The following is a 19,239-nucleotide window of genomic DNA, read 5'->3' on the forward strand; positions in this document are numbered from 1 at the left end:
TATTTAGCGTCTTATATTAATATGAACGCCCTAATGCACTGTAGAAATATTTTCATTGGTAAGAATACTAAGTGAAAGTATTTAAAGGCAATAAGAAAAGAGCTTATTGAACAGCAATAAAAGCAAGCTCTGTAAGGCACAGGAGCTCGAGTTATGCTTGAAGTAGTGGCATCCTTTCTTAAGGCGGTTGCAGATATGCGGTAAAAATAAGGTTTTGTTTCATTCACTTCGTTAGTCGTCGAATGGATCATACTGTCAGTTTCCGCTACCTTTGAAACTTCATCATGAAAATACACTACAAGGATAGAACGTGTGCAAATCGTTACATATTTTTCCAGGAATTATGCAATATACTTCTGGCTTTACTTCATCTTCATTTCATCATCCCCTGTTTTTAAATACAGGGTGGTCAGAAACAATCTAAAAAGCTTGTAACTGTAGGTTATCCTGAGAACTCAACAAATTCCATACGTTGCGTCGTTTATGAATTAATTAGCACTGAAGTTAGCCAATCAAGCTGTTGCGAGCGCAGATTCAAGGGTCGCGCCAGAGACAGTATCTTCAGACGATCTTCATTTGGTTTCCTAACACCGAACAAGATATTAATACAGTAAGTAGATTTGGGATGGTCGTAAGGATCGAAACCAAGCCAAAGGTGAATCAGTCTCTTGTGCTGTCATCTACGCTTGAATTTGCTAGTAACGGCCTGATTGGCTAACTTCAACGATAATCAACTCGGAAACGGGGTGACATACCGATTGTTTTTCTTAACAATTATTTCTCAGCACAGCTCATCCCGCAGCACCCCTTACAAGGTTTTCACACTATTTATGACCACCCTGTACATTCACTTACTGGTCTTGACATTTGATCTCTTACCTAACTACTGTGCCAGTGCATGATATAAATATTATTACAATTTTGAATTGAGTGTACATGTATACTAATCAAAAACGCTCTGTTTCTCTGTTAGTAAACTGTGTCTTATGATAATTTCCTGGAGCGATGGTAAAACAGACGATATTAACATTCTATATCTTTATTCTTTACTGTACATATCTGCAGACCTCTGCCGATAGATGGCTCCGAATTGTAGCATGTAAGAGAGCAGTGTGTAAAGTAGCTGTGTCGGTGCCTAATAAACGGTGTGCTGTAATCGAGTTTCTATGAGTTCAACCACTCATGGAGCACCCTCTTCTTCAGTGTGACAATGCCAGAATGCACACGAGCCATGCGACATCTGAAACAATACGACACCTTGGGTTCACTATCACCGATCACCCTTCATACAATTCCGACTTGGCACCATTCGATTTCCATTCGTATCGAAAACTTAAAAAAATCTTCGACCACTTCACTTTGATAGTGATGAAGCTTTACAAGAAGAGGTGAGGTTATGGCTCCGTGAACAAAGTCAAAAATCAGTGAACCAGTCTCTCGTTTGGAGAAATGTGTCCATCGTCAGGGTGACTATTTTGAGACATGAAGAATAAAGGTGTAGATCGTTAGTAGCGTTTGTTTTACTCAAAAAGCTCTAAGAGTCTTCCCATAAAAAAATTATGGTCATTACTTTTAGCATGCTCTCGTGTCATTACTGAACAAGAAGTACAATGTAAGGGTATCTAACATTGTTGTTGTTGTTGTTGTTGTTGCGGTCTTCAGTCTAAAGACTTGTTTGATGCAGCTGTCCATGCTACTCAATCTTGTGCAAGTCTCTTTATTTCCAAATAGCTACTGAAACCTACATCCTTCTGGTTTTGCATACTGTATTCATCTCTTGGTCTGCCTTTACGATTTTTACCCCTCCCCACCACACCTCTCCAATACTAAACTGGTGATCTCCTGACGTCTCAGAATGTGTCCTATCAACCGATCCCCTCTTTTAGTCAAGTAGTGCCACAAATTTCTTGTCTCCCCAGTTCTATTCAGTACCTCGTCATTACTTACGTGATCTACCCATCTAATATCCAGAAATCTGCAGCCGGCCGGAGTGGCCGTGCGGTTCTAGGCGCTACAGTCTGGAACGGCGAGACCGCTACGGTCGATGGTTCGAATCCTGCCTCGGTCATGGATGTGTGTGATTTACTTAGGTTAGTTAGGTTTAAGTAGTTCTACGTTGTAGGGGACTGATGACCTTGGTAGTTAAGTCCCATAGTGCTCAGAGCCATTTGAGCCAATCTTCTGCAGCACCACATTTCAAAAGCCTCTATTCCCTTCTTGTCTAAACGATTTAATACAGTTAAAAGGCCTGTCCTCTGTGAAATATGTTTCTGACATAATGATGCAGTAACTTTTACATCTAGTATTGTTGCATTACATTTCGTTGTATATGCGATAAGTTAGTTGGCAGTAGACAACTAACTCAGTAACTGTTTACTGGCTCGCACAAAGCAGAGCTATCATTCGTATCAGCACACCAGACGAAAAGTTATTCAGCCGTAAGAGACACCTCGTCAATACATAATGGACTTAATCTGGACACAAGTTTGGCAGGGCGGTCACGTGAATTACTGGCAACCTCGCGCCGGCCAGGATGGCCGTGCGGTTCTAGGCGTTACAGTCTGGAACCACGCGATCACTACGGTCGCAGGTTCGAATCCTGCCTCGGGCATGGATGTGTGTGATGTCCTTAGGTTAGTTAGTACTAGGGGACTGATGACCTCAGAAGTTAAGTCCCATAATGCTCAGAGCCTTTTTTTTTTTTTTTTTTGGCAACTTCGCGTGTTGACTGCCTGGCGTGCTATCGGTAGTGTACGATGCTAAAAACGTAGTATGCGTGCAGCTCTCTAAACACACCTGTTGTCATCTTTGAAGACAAGAGTGTCCACTTAATAATGACCAAGAAGATGTAGAAGAAATGTGAGCACTACTTCACCAAGAACGTTGAAATAAACCTCCTGATCGTGTTCACGATAACCTCAGTGACTGGAACCAACTCGCGGTAAGATAAACGTCAGCCACACATTACATAAACACTTTCGACTTGAACTACACTCTCCACTCACTGCGGTCAAGCGCTTCGTTTGACTATCGGTGCACTCAACGCCTTTCATAATTCTAAAAGAGACAAAATCGCGATTCGTCGGACCACACTACTACTACCCGATTTCCTTGTTCGTTAGATGTGCAACTTGATTTGCGACTATGACCAATGGTCATTACCGGGGCTTCAAGTAATGCAGAGCAAACATAGTCCTTCGCAACATTAGGTCGGAAACTGAGATGCACCTGCATTCACTGACAGTAGCAATTCCAGACGGATTTGAAACCGTCTGCTATTGTCGAGGCGTGACACCCGTCTCCAGTCACTAGCAGCTAGAACACTCTTACGAACATCGTTCTTAAGTCATGTTACGTCGGTGCGAATGGCACACTACTGCTTCATACGCCAACAAATCGGGCAAATAAATTTACTTTGTGTTCCTGGACATGACCGTTAATGATAGCTCCTTGCCACCATTCTAGGAAGGCGCGATCAAAAGTAACACCTCCGAATTTTTATGTGAAAACTCCAAAAAGCTTTTTAAATAAAAGAAAGTTTATGATATTATACATCTTAATTATCCATATCTACATTTTTTCCGTCAGGTACTCATCCAGGCGACGAACGCCTTTCTCCCAACGAGAGACCAGACTGCTTGCACCGATTCATCACGATCAAAGCGAAGTCCTCGAAGGTATTCTTTAAGTTTTGTAAATAAATGAACATCGGATTGGGCCAACTCATGACTGACTGTAGGATGATCGACGGCGGTGAACCCAAAGCAGGGTATTGTTGCAGATACTGCAGCGCCCGTTTGTGGAGTGACATTTTCAAGCTGAATGAGAAGGTGGCTCATGTGTGGAGAGCTGTTCTGTTGCCAGAGATCCAATAACAGACCGCTTCTTGTCTCGCACCAACTGGGGCTCAAGAGAAATACAGTCCCCGCAACGAACTTGTGTCACACTCGACGGCTTGTCCGCCACACTTCGGAACTGTCGGTTCCGTGCGAGGCCCACGGGAAATTGACATGTAGTTGAAAATGTACCCATCAAAGGTGTTAACTTTGTCGTGTGCTGTTGAGAGCTTGAATGCATTTAAACGTGTCTGAAATAGTTAGTCGATCCCTGCCGGAGGCGGCTGCTGGCACTCGTTTAACACCTGCAGTGTCACGCGCTGTGACGTACGCTCCGCGGCCTGTCTTTTTCGTGGATCTCGACACCGACATAATTACTTTACACACCTCCGTGTTTCACAGTGAAATTCGTAGCCTTCTAGTAGCAGAGGGTTGTAGCTTTGGTTAGTGAAACGGGAAATCTACCGAGTAATAAGCATTACATGTAATACCTCAACCGACATTGAGAACAGAATAAAATTCCGAGGTGTTACTTTTCATTACGCCTTCGTATAACGTTCCCACGGTGATCTGTCATACTGTGCTGGTTCCACTTAGCTGACTGGCACCTACGCAGCACATCATTGTTTGTCATGGCTTTCATCAAAGGTGGAGAGGCTACATGACTGCCTGGTGACAGTTCTACACCGTATACAGCGCTGCAACAGTGAACAGTGTCCCCCTTACTTACCTCATTGACCTTCTCACCTTTAACTTTTTGCTGTCACGTTACTTCGTGTTCTGTGCCACACTGTCACTCCTTTCTGTTGCTGATCCTCAAAAAAACTGAAGATGTTATCTGGAAGCTTTTGCGACTGCCGCACAGACATTCTCTGGGATGATTTCCACTGTGATTTAAGAACGCTCACTACGTTCAACTGGACGGTGGCCTTACATAAGATTATTTGTAACTTATGGCCCGATAAGGCGGATTACACTTTGCTTTGTCAACCAAGACCCATACTTTACAATTGAAAATAGACAACGAAATCAGTAATTGTATGCTTCAACAAACCAAAAACGAGAGTTATGTCTGGTTAACTTATAAATGTTCATAAATGATTTTTTTCCTCCACATATTATATCTGCTTATCTCTTCGTAATTGCATTGATGTGCTACATAATAAATGTCCAGAGAAAGAACCTGTTTTGAAATTGTTTGGAAAACCTACCAACATAGTACTGTACTTTGGAGAGGATGTTGTGAGGTTTGATACGTGTCTCCCCATTAGTCTATCTTGCGCAACCTATAAACATTTGAAACTGCTTACTTCATTCAAGCCTTGGTATCCATCTACTCTGTTTACCCGTACACTTCCCTCCATGGCCAAATTAATTATTCGTCGATAACATGGAGTTTATCCTATAAACTGGTCAATTTCTGCTATAAGTTTCTTTTCTCTCAAGCTGATTCAGTACTTCAGTTATCTGATCTACCCATCCCATTTTCATTATGCCTCTGTAGTGCACATTTCAAAAGTTTCTAATACCTATTTATCTGATCTGTTTATCCTATACGTTTAACTTTCGTGAGACGTTACACTCAATAAAAAGAAATTCAGAAAAAAGTGTTCCTAATACTAAACTTGTATTCGAAGTTAACTAGATGCTCTCTTTTGAAAATGCCTTCCCCGCTATTGCCAGATTGCAGTTTATACCCTGTTTATTTCGGCCATCATCAGCTACTCTGCTACCCAAATATCAAAACGTATCTACAGCTTTTAGAGTCTCGTTTCCTAACCTACATTCCACTACACTTGTTATACTTCCATTAATATTGATAACTTCTTCAACTAAACTTCCAAGACCTTTGCCATTTCAGACGAAATTGTCATCAACAAACATTAAAGTTTTTATTTCTTCTCCATGAATCTTAATTCCCTTTCCAGATTTCTTCTTGATTTCCTTTTCATCTTTCTCGTTGTAGATACTGAATAAAGTAGGGAATACACTCCAAACCTGTCTCACCCCCTTCTCCATTAATTCTTGCTTTTAATTTCCGTCGATTCTTATGATTGCTACCAGGATTATAAAGAAGTTGTGAGTAACATTCCTTCTCCTTACCACCTTCAAAATTTGCGTGAAGATAAGAACATAATCACCCGTATTACCTGAACAGTGCTTTTCTTTCTCTGCAGCTAAAAAGGACATACACAATCACAACATATTTAAATCACATTCACTCCCAATTGGCACTCGGAACTCGATTTACGGTTTAGGAAGAAATGATATAAAGTGACATCATGCATGCCGACGAGCAAATGTAAGGAAGGAAACCAGAATAAGATTTAAAGCCACATCGGCGACGGTGTTATTAGTGAGAATGTTTGGACGTGGAATCACCCCGGAATTAGCGTTGTGATTTAAGGAAATCATCAAATATACGAATCTTGATGATCAAATACAAATTTGAACAGTTATCCTCCCGAATGCGACTCCAAATGCCTTACAACTCTGCCGCCTGGCTGGTTATGATGGTTCAAATGGTAAAATGGCTCTAAGCACTATGGGACTTAACATCTGAGGTCATCAGTCCCCTAGACTTAGAACTACTTAAACCTAAATAACCTAAGGACATCACACTCATCCATGCCCGAGGCAGGATTCGAACCTGTGACCGTAGCAGCAGGGCGATTCCGGACTGAAGCACCTAGAACCGCTTGGCCACAGCGGCCGGCTTGGTCATGATGCAATGTGTTGGTTAGTGTTGTTAACGGATGGAGATTTTCTTGAGAACAGCTGACTCATCCCGCTTTCACTTCCGTGCTCATCAGCGCATTACGTGTAACGAGCTCCCCGGGAAAGGCCACCGGCCACTGTGAGAAAGGTGCTCTCCAGCGTTGCGCGCACAGCAAGTGTTTGTCCGTGGCAGACATGAGCCTGCCCTCTTCTCTGCCAGTCCCAGACCAGCTGCTCCGATCTCGCGTCTGTATCACCGGTTCTAAGCGAACTCTTAACCTTGAAGAAGTGTCAATCATTTACAAGAAAATGTATGTGGTGTCACCGCCAGACACCACACTTGCTAGGTGGTAGCCTTTAAATCGGCCGCGGTCCGTTAGTATACGTCGGACCCGCGTGTCGCCACTATCAGTGATTGCAGACCGAGCGCCGCCACACGACAGGTCTAGAGAGACTTCCTAGCACTCGCCCAGTTGTACAGCCGACTTTGCTAGCGATGGTTCACTGACAAATTACGCTCTCATTTGCCGAGACGATAGTTAGCATAGCCTTCAGCTACGTCATTTGCTACGACCTAGCAAGGCGCCATTACCAGTTACTATTGATGCTGTAAAACATGTACCATCAAGAGCGATGTTCCCAATTATGGATTAAAGTTAAGTATTCTAGCAGCTACGTACGTTTTTTGCTAGTCTCATTTCCTTGACCTGTTCCAGACCTCACGCCAGCCTCCGTGAGCTAAAACGCGTGCCTTTCGGCTTCATCTCATAGTGGGTTGGCTGTCTTGCCAATCCACAACAATGTAACCCTCGAGGGAGTGGAGAGATACCAATATTACTACACTGGGTAGGAAATCATTATGGAGATCGGTCATTAGAGTTAACATCCACACACAGACTTTCTCAAGACCCCAATGCGTTTGTTACCCCTTCTGGTGCATTTCTGCCACAGCTATCATCAGGTCAAAAATATAAATGTTAGGATAGATACTATGTATTTCGTAACCTATCACTCAGTGGTAATCAAAAATTCCTGAAATGTATTAATTAAAATTTTTACGTGTTACCTAAACCCTATTCAGCACATTCAAAATAGTCACCTTAGGAGTGAATATGCCGACACCAGCGTTTCTGCACCTTTGAAATGCATTCTGATAGTTTTTCCTTTTTAGGGAATTTATTACCCTCTGTGATTCCATCTGAATTTCCTCCGTGTCATTAAATATTCACCTTTCAACTTAATTTTGCTGTTGGTGAAGAGAAAGAAGTCACACAAAACTAATGGTAAGTATGGTAAGAGAGGAGTAACTATCTTCATGTTTTTATTCAAATCTCCTGCATAAGGTAGGCAATATGCTCTCGTGCATTGTCATGCCGGAGCATCAAGTCAATCATATGTCATTTCTGTTTCTTCCATATCTCCTTCCTCAAAAATTTCAGAACATCGTAAAAGAATTCTTTACTACCCTTCTGATCAGAAGAGACAAACACTTCATGATAAAAACATGACATAAAACCATAAAACGAGGTTCAAATGGCTCTGAGCACTATGGGACTTAACATCTTAGGTCATCAGTCCCCTAGAACTTAGAACTACTTAAACCTAACTAACCTAAGGACATCACACACATCCATGCCCGAGGCAGGATTCGAACCTGCGACCGTAGCGGTCGCGCGGTTCCAGACTGTAGCGCCTAGAACCGCTCGGCCACACCGGCCGGCTATAAAACGAGGAAATTGATGGCTGAGTAGTACCTTTCACTCGTGAAGGTCGACCTGGAGAAGCACTCTTCCATTGCGCGGAGTGCTGTTTAATTTCAGGGTCATAACCATAAACCTAGCTTTCATCACCAGTGGCAAACCTCAACGAAAGCTTGAATCGTATTAAAGTTAAAAAATATAATTATACAGAAAACTTTTTACCTCCTTTACCGAAATTTGCATTAGGCAATTAAAACGTGACGATTACTTTCTGTTGTGTATAACAACGATCTTCAGATCATAAAATCAGTGAAAAAACAGCCTAGATCGCGATGGTTATTTAATTACAATGACCCTTTTCAGCCTAATCAGTGTTCTTTTTAACTGGTTTATACAGCTTACAAGATCTCTGTTTCCCAAAAATGTTACCAAAAATGTCAAATCGTAAATGCAGGTCAATATGCATTTAACAGTATCACTAGCGAACATCATCGAAAAATGTGCATTCGCGTTAATAAACAATCAGACCAAGACAATAATGATGTTAAAAGCATCACTGAGGACGAACCTGGTTGTAGCCCATTATCTTGCGAGACGCTGGAAAAAAAGGGGGCAAGGGGAGGGGCGCAGTTCGTAAGTAAAATTGCATCAGTCATTCATTACATGCGTTTATAATAGGCAATAAAGTGAAAAACATTATGCAACAACAACAACAACAAGAATTTAAAACTGTTCCACACCCTTGTTTAAAAGAGAGTAACCCATCCAACACATAAAATAGGCAGTGTTACATTTTGTAATTTCTATCAACAACGATGGCTATTCTGTATATAATGATGGATCAGTCAACCAGGGAGGGGATCGTTTTTAATTCTTGTTGCCGTTGCATAAAGCTTCCTCACTGTATCACCTGTTACAAATGCGTATAATGGATGATGAATCTAATTTTATTTGTGCCATTGCCACCCCACCTCCCCCAACCCCCCTCACCTTCTTTTTCTGCGTCACGCAAGACTACAAGCTACTACATGATTCAAACTTGACGAAGCTTTTAACATCAGTATTACCATAGTCTTCGTGCTTTTTAATATGAATACATGTTTTGCATGATTTTTACTATCGATATTGTCCAATGCATATTTACTTGCATTTGGGATCTGAACGCTCTGAAGATGGTTGTTATATACAACCGAAACTCGTCATCACGTATAATTTATCCAAAGTAAATTGCGGCCCAAGCAATAAAAATTGTTTTATACTATTCTTCTTTAATTTTTAATAAACTACTTTCAGACCTCTTTCCCTTTGCTGATAATGTCTGGCTTCACCAAAGTTGTAGGCCAAATCGTTTTCATCCCAATTCGTCTTATGTTCAATTTTTCTGTCAGGATACCTTCATGTTAGCACATCTTATCTCCCAGGGGTTGTAGAGGTCTTGGATTGTCTGCTTACGATAGAAAAATCATATTCCTCACTTCACGAACCTTTTTTTGTTGGGATGCTAGTAGATGGTCGACAGGAATGTTTATCACCAGTCGATGTTCCTCAGCTTTTGAAACGCCTATACCAGTCAAAGTTTGTGTCTAACCTAAAGTGCCGTATTAAAAAGCTTGCTTCTACATTTGGTGCGGTTCTGTTGTTATCAGACCAGAATAAAATTTTATACAGACAAACTACTCTTTCAATTCAGCCATCTCAAAATCATGGAAAAACTCGTCGACAACTATCCCAACCACTCGGCCCACAGCCACTTGACAAACTAAATTAAGATGTTTACTAGTAACCATCTGTGAGCAAAATTAAAATTTAGAGAACTTTGGATACCATCTTCTACACTTTATCGATATTTTTTTGGTGATTGCTTTGGACGTAACGCACGAAGAATGATAAACACAATGCGATCTGCACAAATTTTGTTCGTAAAAATTACAAAAAAGAGTTAACTGATACGCTGATAATCTGTAACCTATAACTCTCACCAAAATTGTCAGCAAATGATAATAATTGTCCTAGAATTTCATCATAATCGATATTAAACCAAAGCCAATGACAACAGTTCAGATTTGGATGGTTACATCACCAGCAAAAAGTGAAGAGAGAGAGAGAAGATATATGAGGATACTGAACTGGTAATTCACTATGTCAAAGGAGATGATGTGATAATCAAGGAGAGACTGGAACGCGGTAGTAGAAGAAATAATAGATAAAAGAGTTACAGGAGAACATGGGCTTTATGGTAGGAATTAGAAACAGTAATTGAGTTCTGCAATAAATTTCAGCTAGTAACAGCTAATACACTGTCCAGAAATGACAAGAAAAAAGTGGGAAAGACCTGGAGTTACAGAGAGATTCCAGTCGATACATCTTGATCACACGAAGATTCTGAAATCAGACACCGATTTTAACGCTTACCCAGGAGTCGATATAGACTTGGATTACATCTCAATAGTGACGAAAATTGGTTGATGCTTAAGAAACTCGTCTGGACGCATCAGTGTGGAAAGAAAGCGGATACTAACGTACTGAGGAATGATGCGTTTGAAGTTCTCTGAGACTGTAGGTACTGTGATAATGACCACTGCAGGCAGTTCAGCTATAGAAAAATAGCCATATCAAAAAGGGCAATCACAGAATTTAGACAGACAAACATTGGCAAGAGGAACGTCACTGCGAGTATATCTTGGGTAACGGAAATACTTAATTTTATCGACGAAAGAAGAAATAACAAAAATTTTCAGAAAAACACAGGAATAGAAAATATAAATCATTTAGGAATAAAATAAATAGGAAGTGCAGAGAAGTCAAGGTGAAATGGTTGTATAAATAATCTGAATAATTCGAAGAAAGTTATGGTGTTTGGCAGGTATGCCTCTACATACAAAAACATCAAAATAACCGTCGGTGAAATTAAAAGCAAGGACGTCAACGTGAAGAGTGCAATGGGCGTGCCACTGAAGTGCAGAGGAGAGAGAGAGTAGGTGGAAATGTGGGGGTTGGACAAAAATATGGAAACACATCGAGAAGAGCATGCTTGAACATAAATGCAGATGGCAGCCAAGCCTGCAGGTTGTGCTGTTGTATTTGACCACGAATGGCACCTATGAAAGTGTCTGTCTTGGTCACGATAGTATTCTGTGTAGTGGGTGAATTACGTCAGAGCTACATGAACTGCAACATGGGAAAATTGTTGGTTCTCGTATGGTGGGCGCTTGCGTAACCAAGGGGGCCCATGCGTTGTTTCGAGACGGACCGTGTCGAAGGAAGCGCATGAAAGTTTGTATTGAGTGATCTAGGCTGACGGCTATTGAAGAGGATTCTGACAAAAAATACGATAATGGAAAAAGTCACCGTAGAACCGAATATTGCCCTTGCAAATCTTGTCGGCACCAAAACAACACAAAAGGAGCACCATAAGCAGGGAATTACAGAGCGAGATGGAATTCCTAAATGACGCATAAGTGATGCAAATGCTCGTGACAGGAAAACGTGGTGCCAAAGCCATAAAACCTGGACTATGGAGCAGTAGAAGACAGTAATTTCGTCGGATAGGTCTAGTTTCAAAAAGTTTTCAATTTCTGGCAGAGTTTACGCCCAAAGAATTTGAAATGGCGGTGTTTCGGTAATGATTTTAGCAGCCCTGTGGAGGTATTACATGGCCCCCACAGTTACTCTGCAAGGTTTCGTTACTGCCAGTGATGATGCGATCATTTTGGCTGATCATGTGGACCCCGTAGTACAATGACTGTTTCCCAGTGGTATGCTGTGTTCCAAGACGTCAGAGCTTCTGTTCACACAGCTGACATTATTCAAAACTGGTTTTGGGAGCACAAGAATGAATAGTCGCATATCCCATGGTCACCACAGTTACCAGATCTCAATATTAGTGAACAGCGGTACTTTACTTTTGAGAGAAGGATGCGTACCAATATTTTGCAATGAGGGTCGTATGAGGATCTCTTTGAAACCATACTGGACCTATGTTTATCCTTTCCTAAACGATTGCAAACTGTTTTGAATGCCATTGGTTTTCCAACACCGCATTATACAAGGTAAAGTGATTCGTTTTTGCTGTTTCCATATTTTCATCCAACTCATGTATTAAGCTCAAGGTCCCTGTGACAGAAAGAACTCGTCTGATAACGTGATTTAGGAAGAAATAGGAGTCGATATGGAATGCATGGGGGTCCGATGTCAAAGTCAAATAGAGCTTTAGAAGACTTTAGATCAAATAAGACATAAAGGATAGGTAATATTCCTTCGTAATTTGCTAAATCATTGAGTAAAGTGTCAGCCAAGTGTCGATTCGTATTTGTGTGTTGTTGTGTACATAGTTCCTCCTAGTCAGCGCGTACACAACTTTCGCACTAGAGCGTGCCCCGCTAAGCACAACAGCGCAGGCGCAGCGCTCGTCCATCTCCGCACTACGAGATGGCGCTGCCTTAGAGATGGACCAAATTCTGCTTCCGCCGATCCGCGTGTTAATATGTAACGCAGCCAATGAGATTGCTGCTAACGTAGAACCTTTTCTCCTTGCGGATCACACTCGCGCAGTGATACCGGAATGCGCGAGGTATTATAACGAGTGTACAGACCTCCGATTACTCAGTCTGCATTAGTCTGCATTTATCTGCTGCAGTTTGTACCAGTCTGCATTAGTCTGCATTTAACTGAACCTGTCTGTACCACTCTACATTAGTCTGTACCAGTCTATAGTCAAGTTTCAGTCTGCGCCTAATAAGAGTACCATATTCCTGTACATAGCCATGAAGATAAATGAATAGACACTTTGTCAAGTATCAGAGATATGTGAGAATAAGATTAACGTACCAAGACCAAAGGAACTTCAGATTGTCAATTGTAAACAGCATCCAGAATCAAGTTACGTAATGTCTATGCTTTTTATTATTTTAATAAATGTGTGTGAAAATTAATCAAGTTCTGTTTAAACTTGTTCACCGTCAATCGGCTACTCTAAGTGTGCAAGTGGCATTTCTATTCTCTGACCTAATGGCAGAAGATAAACACGCCACGATAAGACCACGAGACATATTGCTGACACTCGCCGTCTTCGTTAGAGCGACAAGTCAAATAATCTGATGGTGTGTGTACCGAAGGTCTTACAGTATGCGCACCGCATGTGTAGAGCTTTGAAACTGGAGATATACCATCAAACATTCGGATAAATATCATCCACACGAGCAAGAAGATAAGAAGGGCAGGTATGTACGAGAACTATGGCACAATTAGCTAAACGGTTCATGCATCCAGGTTGCTGACAAGAATAATATGCAGAAAAATGGAAAAGAAGAGAAGCAGTTCAGACGTTACAGTTGGTAACGGAAGAAAGAGTTAAGAAACAATAGAACAAGTTAACAGAATTTGATTTGTCGACCATGTAAAATGGTGCATACATTAATAATTCTGAGATAGGTAGGAGAAAGTTACAAGAAAAGGTGGATAATGTAACAACCAAGAGGAAACAATAAGAATGGCAGACCAAGACTAACGTCTCAGATTGACATGTTTAAGGTAGAGATGTGGTCTTTCGCTTCTATACTGTTCAGTCTATACGTCAATGAAGCGATAACGTAAATAAAAGATTGAAGAGTAGGGTTAAAGTTGAAGGTGAAAAGATATCAATAATAAAATTCGCTGTGAAATTGCTATCCTCAGTGACAGAACGTGTTGAATGGTATGAGCTGTCTAATGAGCACAGAACATGGATTGAGAGTAAACGGAAGAATGATAAAAATAATAAGTAGCGGAAATAAGAATAGCGTGACATTTAATAGCAAAACTGAGTACTACGAAATAGATGAAGTTAAGGAATTCTGTAACTTAGAAATCAAATTAACACATGTCGAACGAAGCAAGGAGGACATAAGAATTAGATTAGGACAGGCCAAGAGAGCTCTGCAAGTATCAAAAATTGGTCTTCATCTGAGGAAAATTTTGCAAATGTGCTTTTAGAGCACGGCATTGTATGGTAATGAATAATGGATCGTGGGGTAACCTGAAAAGAAAAGAACGGAAGCGTTTGAGATGTGGTGCTCTACAGGATTGTTGAAAAGTAGGTGGCCTGTTAAGAGAAGGGATAGATAGGTTCTCCGCAGAATCAGCAAGACAGGGGACTCACGGAAAACACTGACAAGAAGAAGGGACTGAACGGCAGTTTGTGTCTGAAGACATTGCTGGTTAATAGAGGGAGATACAGGAGGTAAAATCTGTAGGGAAAGACTAAGATTACCGCACATGGAACAACTAATTCATAACATAGGTTGCAAGAGCTACTCAGAGTTGAAGAGTATGTTAAAGAATGGCAAAAGTTACTTCTCTTTCACAGTGACGGCAATTCACATTTAGTCATGGCAGTGGATTCGTGGTCGGAAGGAACGAGCCTCAAATTGCCGTCTAGTCACCCAGATTTACGTTTACCTATGTTTCCTCAAAACCCTAAGAGGTTCTACACGAATACCGGGACTTTTCCATCAGAAAAGTACGTAGTCAAACAAAACTGTAAATACTCAATTATTATTCAGAGATCGTAAATATTCTGACAAACAACATGGTCGATTGATGTTAAGAATTTAAAATTTAAAAAAAAAATGCTTCATTGAAGAGAAAACTTCATTACGAGGTCTTCCGCCTCTCAGTACATTTATCCTCTTTTCTGCACTCACGCTTACAGAACATTATGAAAGATTAACATGTCTCTTTTACTCAGTTTCTCATAGTAAATACATTACATACTGTACCAGGGAAAACTCCACCGCGTTAATGCGGTCTCGGATACTGTCCTGAACAGGATACAAGCATGAAGTGCCTAACATTGTAGAGGGACTAGCTTAGGCGCCCCCTGCTTCGCTCTCGTAGATTGTACGGTCAGCAGAGTTTTTTTTTCTTCCATTTAATAGAATTTTTACGTTGTTCACAAACACGCTTTTCACGCCAGTTAAGGTCATATAAGCGTCGTATTTCCCGAATGTACTTCTGACCCCTGTTATCTGGAGCCGGCGGGAGTGGCCGAGTGGTTCTAGGCGCTACAGTCTGGAACCGCGTGACCGTTACGGTCGCAGGTTCGAATCCTGCTTCGGGCATGGATGCGTGTGATGTCTTTAGGTTAGTTAGGTTTAAGTAGTTCGAAGTTCTAGGGGACTTATGACCTCAGAAGTTAAGTCCCATAGTGCTCAGAGCCATTTGAACCATTTTGTTATCTGAAGTCTAAAGTTTTTGTTTATCATACCTTTTGCATTCTTCTGGAGATATTTCCATAGCAAGTTCCATCCCCTAACAAATATTTCATTATATCTAACCGAAAAGTGAAATACAAATTTTCGTAAGTTTACCTTTTAATTTTTTTTAATGTAATGAAATATTTTCTTAAAAATTTTCAACCCCTATTGCACTCCCTTGGGAGTTAAATTTCCAGAAACACAGACGCGTACTTTTTCTTATATCTAACAGACAAGTCAAATACTGGCTGTCACAGATGTAGCCTTAAAAATCCTTTAGGAGTTCTTTAGCTATTATTTATTTACAAAAAGCTTACACTCACTAGTTTACCCCCTTAGTGGCTAAATTCCCAAAAACGCCGAAACATGTATTTTTTTATTTTCTGGCTGAGAAACGAAACACCAGTTTTCGTAGTTCTAGGTTCAAAATTCCCTTAATAGCGACATAGTTTCAAAAAGCCTATTTCACCCCCTTGGGAATGGAATTTCGGACAATTCCTTCTTAAACGCTGCCTACGGTATAAGATCCACACCCTCTCCAAACTTCAAGTTTCTATGCTTAGTAGTTTGGGCTGGGCGATGATGAATCAGTGAATAAGTCTGACCGTATTTCATTCCCTTAGGGACTGAATTTCCAAAACCAGTGAAACACGTATTTTTTCATCTTTAACTGAGAAGCCAAACACCAATCTTGAAAGATTTAGCTTCAAACATGCTTTCGCAGTGAAATATTTTCACAACCATTTTATTCCCTGGTTTCACCTGAAACGTATTTTTTTAATTGGTAAATGCAGATGTCCAAAGATGATGCTTTCAAAAACTTTAGTGGTTCTTTAACAATGAAATACTTTCGAAAAAAGCTTTCACCCATTCTTTCACTCCCATAGTGTTAAATTTCCAAAAATGTTGGATCACGTATTTCCTTACTTCTGACCGAGAAACCACATACCGATTTTATTAGTTCTTAGCTTCAAGATTGCCTTAATGCAGACTTTTTCAAAAATCCTCTATTTAACTCCCTTAGGGTTTGGATTTTGCAAAATCCCTTCTTAAACGATGCTTACAGTATAAGATCCACACCTTCTCCAAACTTCAAGTTTCTGTCCTTAGCGGTTTGGGCTGGGCGATGATTAGGCCGTCAGTCAGTCAGGACATTGCCTTTTGTATACAGAGATGATAATCCCTTAAAAATCACGTGTGATAGGAGAGATTGGAATTGCGCCAAGCTCAATAGGTGCAGATTCGTTACACGAATCGGCGGGTAGAAGAGGACTATCTGCAGGGAAGAGCGGATACTCGGCCGCATAGACATAGAAAAGCATAAAATTTCGTTTGCGTTATTCATTCTCTCCTGAAGAACTGCACGAAGTATGAATCTACAATCTACTGGGGTCTACGATTCGATCCATAGTGCGGTTCTGCCGTGAGTGTTATCACACTGGACTCGCGTCTGGAAGGACGACAGTTCAGATTCCCTCCCGATCGATCAGATTCAGGTTTCCTTAGGAACATTTTTCTTCACAATCCTAAGATACGTTCCGTCTCTAACGACCACATCGCCCACTGGACGCTGTACATGGAAAGCTAAAACATATCGAAAATTATCTGTTACTTACACTGTATATCGATATGTATGTTCATTTTTCTTTATGTTGATCTGAATTTATGTAAACATATTGTTTTACTGTTTTCCATACCTTTGGCGTCAGCTCACTTCACTTACTGCATTGACGGAAAAAAGTCGCAAACAAAACAATAATCGATGTAGAGTAATGAAATTTCGGGAATATGTTTGTCTAGGTAACTTATTTAGGTGATTAACATTGTAAGATCTCAGGTAAATGTAAGAGATAAGCCATTGCAAATGTGAAATGATGGTACAATAGTAACCGTTGTAACTACCAGAATGTTGAAAAGAAGCAAGCAAACGTGCATGCATTGAGTCATACATACAATGGATGTCAGTTTGCGGGATGGAGTTCCATGACTTTGCACCTGATCGGTCAGTATGGGACGGTTAATGCTGGTTGTAGATGGCGCTCGAGTTGTCGTCCGATGATGTCCCATGTGAGCTTGATTGGAGACAGATCGGTGATTGGGAAGGCCAAGACAACATTTCAGCACCCTGTAGAGTATGTTGGTTTGCAACAGCGGTGTATAGACGAGCGTTATACTGTTGGAGACAACCCTTGGAGTGCTGTTTATGAATGGCAGCAGAACACGTCGAACCACCAGCTTTACGTACAAATTTGCGTGGGATAGCCAAGAGAGTGCTTCTGCTGTCATACGAAATCACACTCGAAACCTTAACTCCATCTGTATGTGCACTGTGTCAATCGTGCAGGCAGGCTGATTGCAGGACCTTAACTGGCCTTCCTCTAACTAACATAGGACCATCACTGACGCTGAGGCAGAACCAGCTTTATTCAGAAAACACAACAGACTTTCGACCCGCCCTCCAACCACGGAAGTCGCAAATGGCGGTGGTTTAAGGTCCGTGGAATGCACGATACACGGCGTCTGGCTCGGAGCTATCCTTGAAGTAAATAGTGCCTTGTGTCACTGGGTGAGAACTGCTGCTGAAATTACTGGCACATATGCACGTATGCTGTTCACCAGTATTCTACTGGTAGTGTCTTCGAAGACTAATCAAATCATCCTCGGTTCCGGGTTCGATACCCGCCACCGCTTAAGTTGATTAATAATCAGCACTGGCGGCCGAAGACTTCAGGCATAAAAAGTCAACCTCATACTGCCAATGGCCTTGTCAAAGAGGGCAAAGGAGGGGACAGAGGTTCAGGACACTCTCTTGTTCTTGGGGTGGAAGACTGCCCCTAAACACGGAAAAATCAGCAATGATCAACGGCATTAGGATACAGAAGGCAATGGAAACCACTGCATAAAAGACACATAACGTCTATCCACCGGACATGTTGCCTGTAATTGAAAAAGTGTCATGATGATCTCTCCATTGGCAAAAGATTCCGGAACAGTTCCTCATTCGGATCTCCGGCAGGGAACTGCCAAGGGGGAAGTGACCATGAGAGAAAGATTGAATAACCAACGGAAAAATAACGTTATACGAGTCGGGGCATGGAATTTCAGAAGCTCGAATGAGGTAGAGAAGCTAGAATATCTGGAAATGGCTAAAACTAGGTATAATAGTGGTGAGTGAAGTGAAATGGAAAGAAGACAAAGATTTCTAGTCAGATGATTATAGGGTAACATAAACAGCAGTAGAAAATGGTATAACGGGAGTAGGATTCGCTATGAATGGAAATGATGAACAATGAGTGTGTTACAGCGAACAGTTCAGTGATAGGGTTGTTATTATTAGAATCGACAGGAAACCAGTTCAGGTATAGATGCGGCGTTACAAGCTGAAGATGAAGAGATAGAGAAAGTATAGGACAGTGAAAGGGTAATACGGTACGCAAAGGCAGATGAAAACGTAATGGTCAGGAGAGACAGGAATGGTGTTGTAGGGGAAGTAGTAGAAGAAACTGTTTCAGGAGGATATGTACTGGGGACAAGGAATGAAAGAGGAGTAAGAAGAATTGATTCTGTAATAAATTTCAGCTAGTAACAGCGAATACTCTGTTCAGTAACTACAAGAGGAGGAGGTATACTTGGAAAAGGCAGGGTGATAGGGGAAGACTACATCATGGTCAGACACACATTCCGAAATCAGATACTGGATTGTAAGGTGTACCTAGGAGCAGACATAGGCACAGATCGTACTGTAGTAGTGAT

The 19,239-nt window shown here is 41.2% G+C and overlaps 1 protein-coding gene across 1 annotated transcript in view; it reads left to right on the forward strand.

Moving 5' to 3' along the window:
• The window catches only part of LOC126174892 (uncharacterized), a 93,641-nt gene that overhangs the window by 16,354 nt on the left and 58,048 nt on the right, over window positions 1-19,239 (forward strand). The window lies entirely within an intron of this gene.

This window comes from Schistocerca cancellata, chromosome 3 (genome assembly GCF_023864275.1).
Source record: "Schistocerca cancellata isolate TAMUIC-IGC-003103 chromosome 3, iqSchCanc2.1, whole genome shotgun sequence".
In the NCBI taxonomy this organism is placed as follows: Eukaryota; Metazoa; Arthropoda; class Insecta; order Orthoptera; family Acrididae; genus Schistocerca; species Schistocerca cancellata.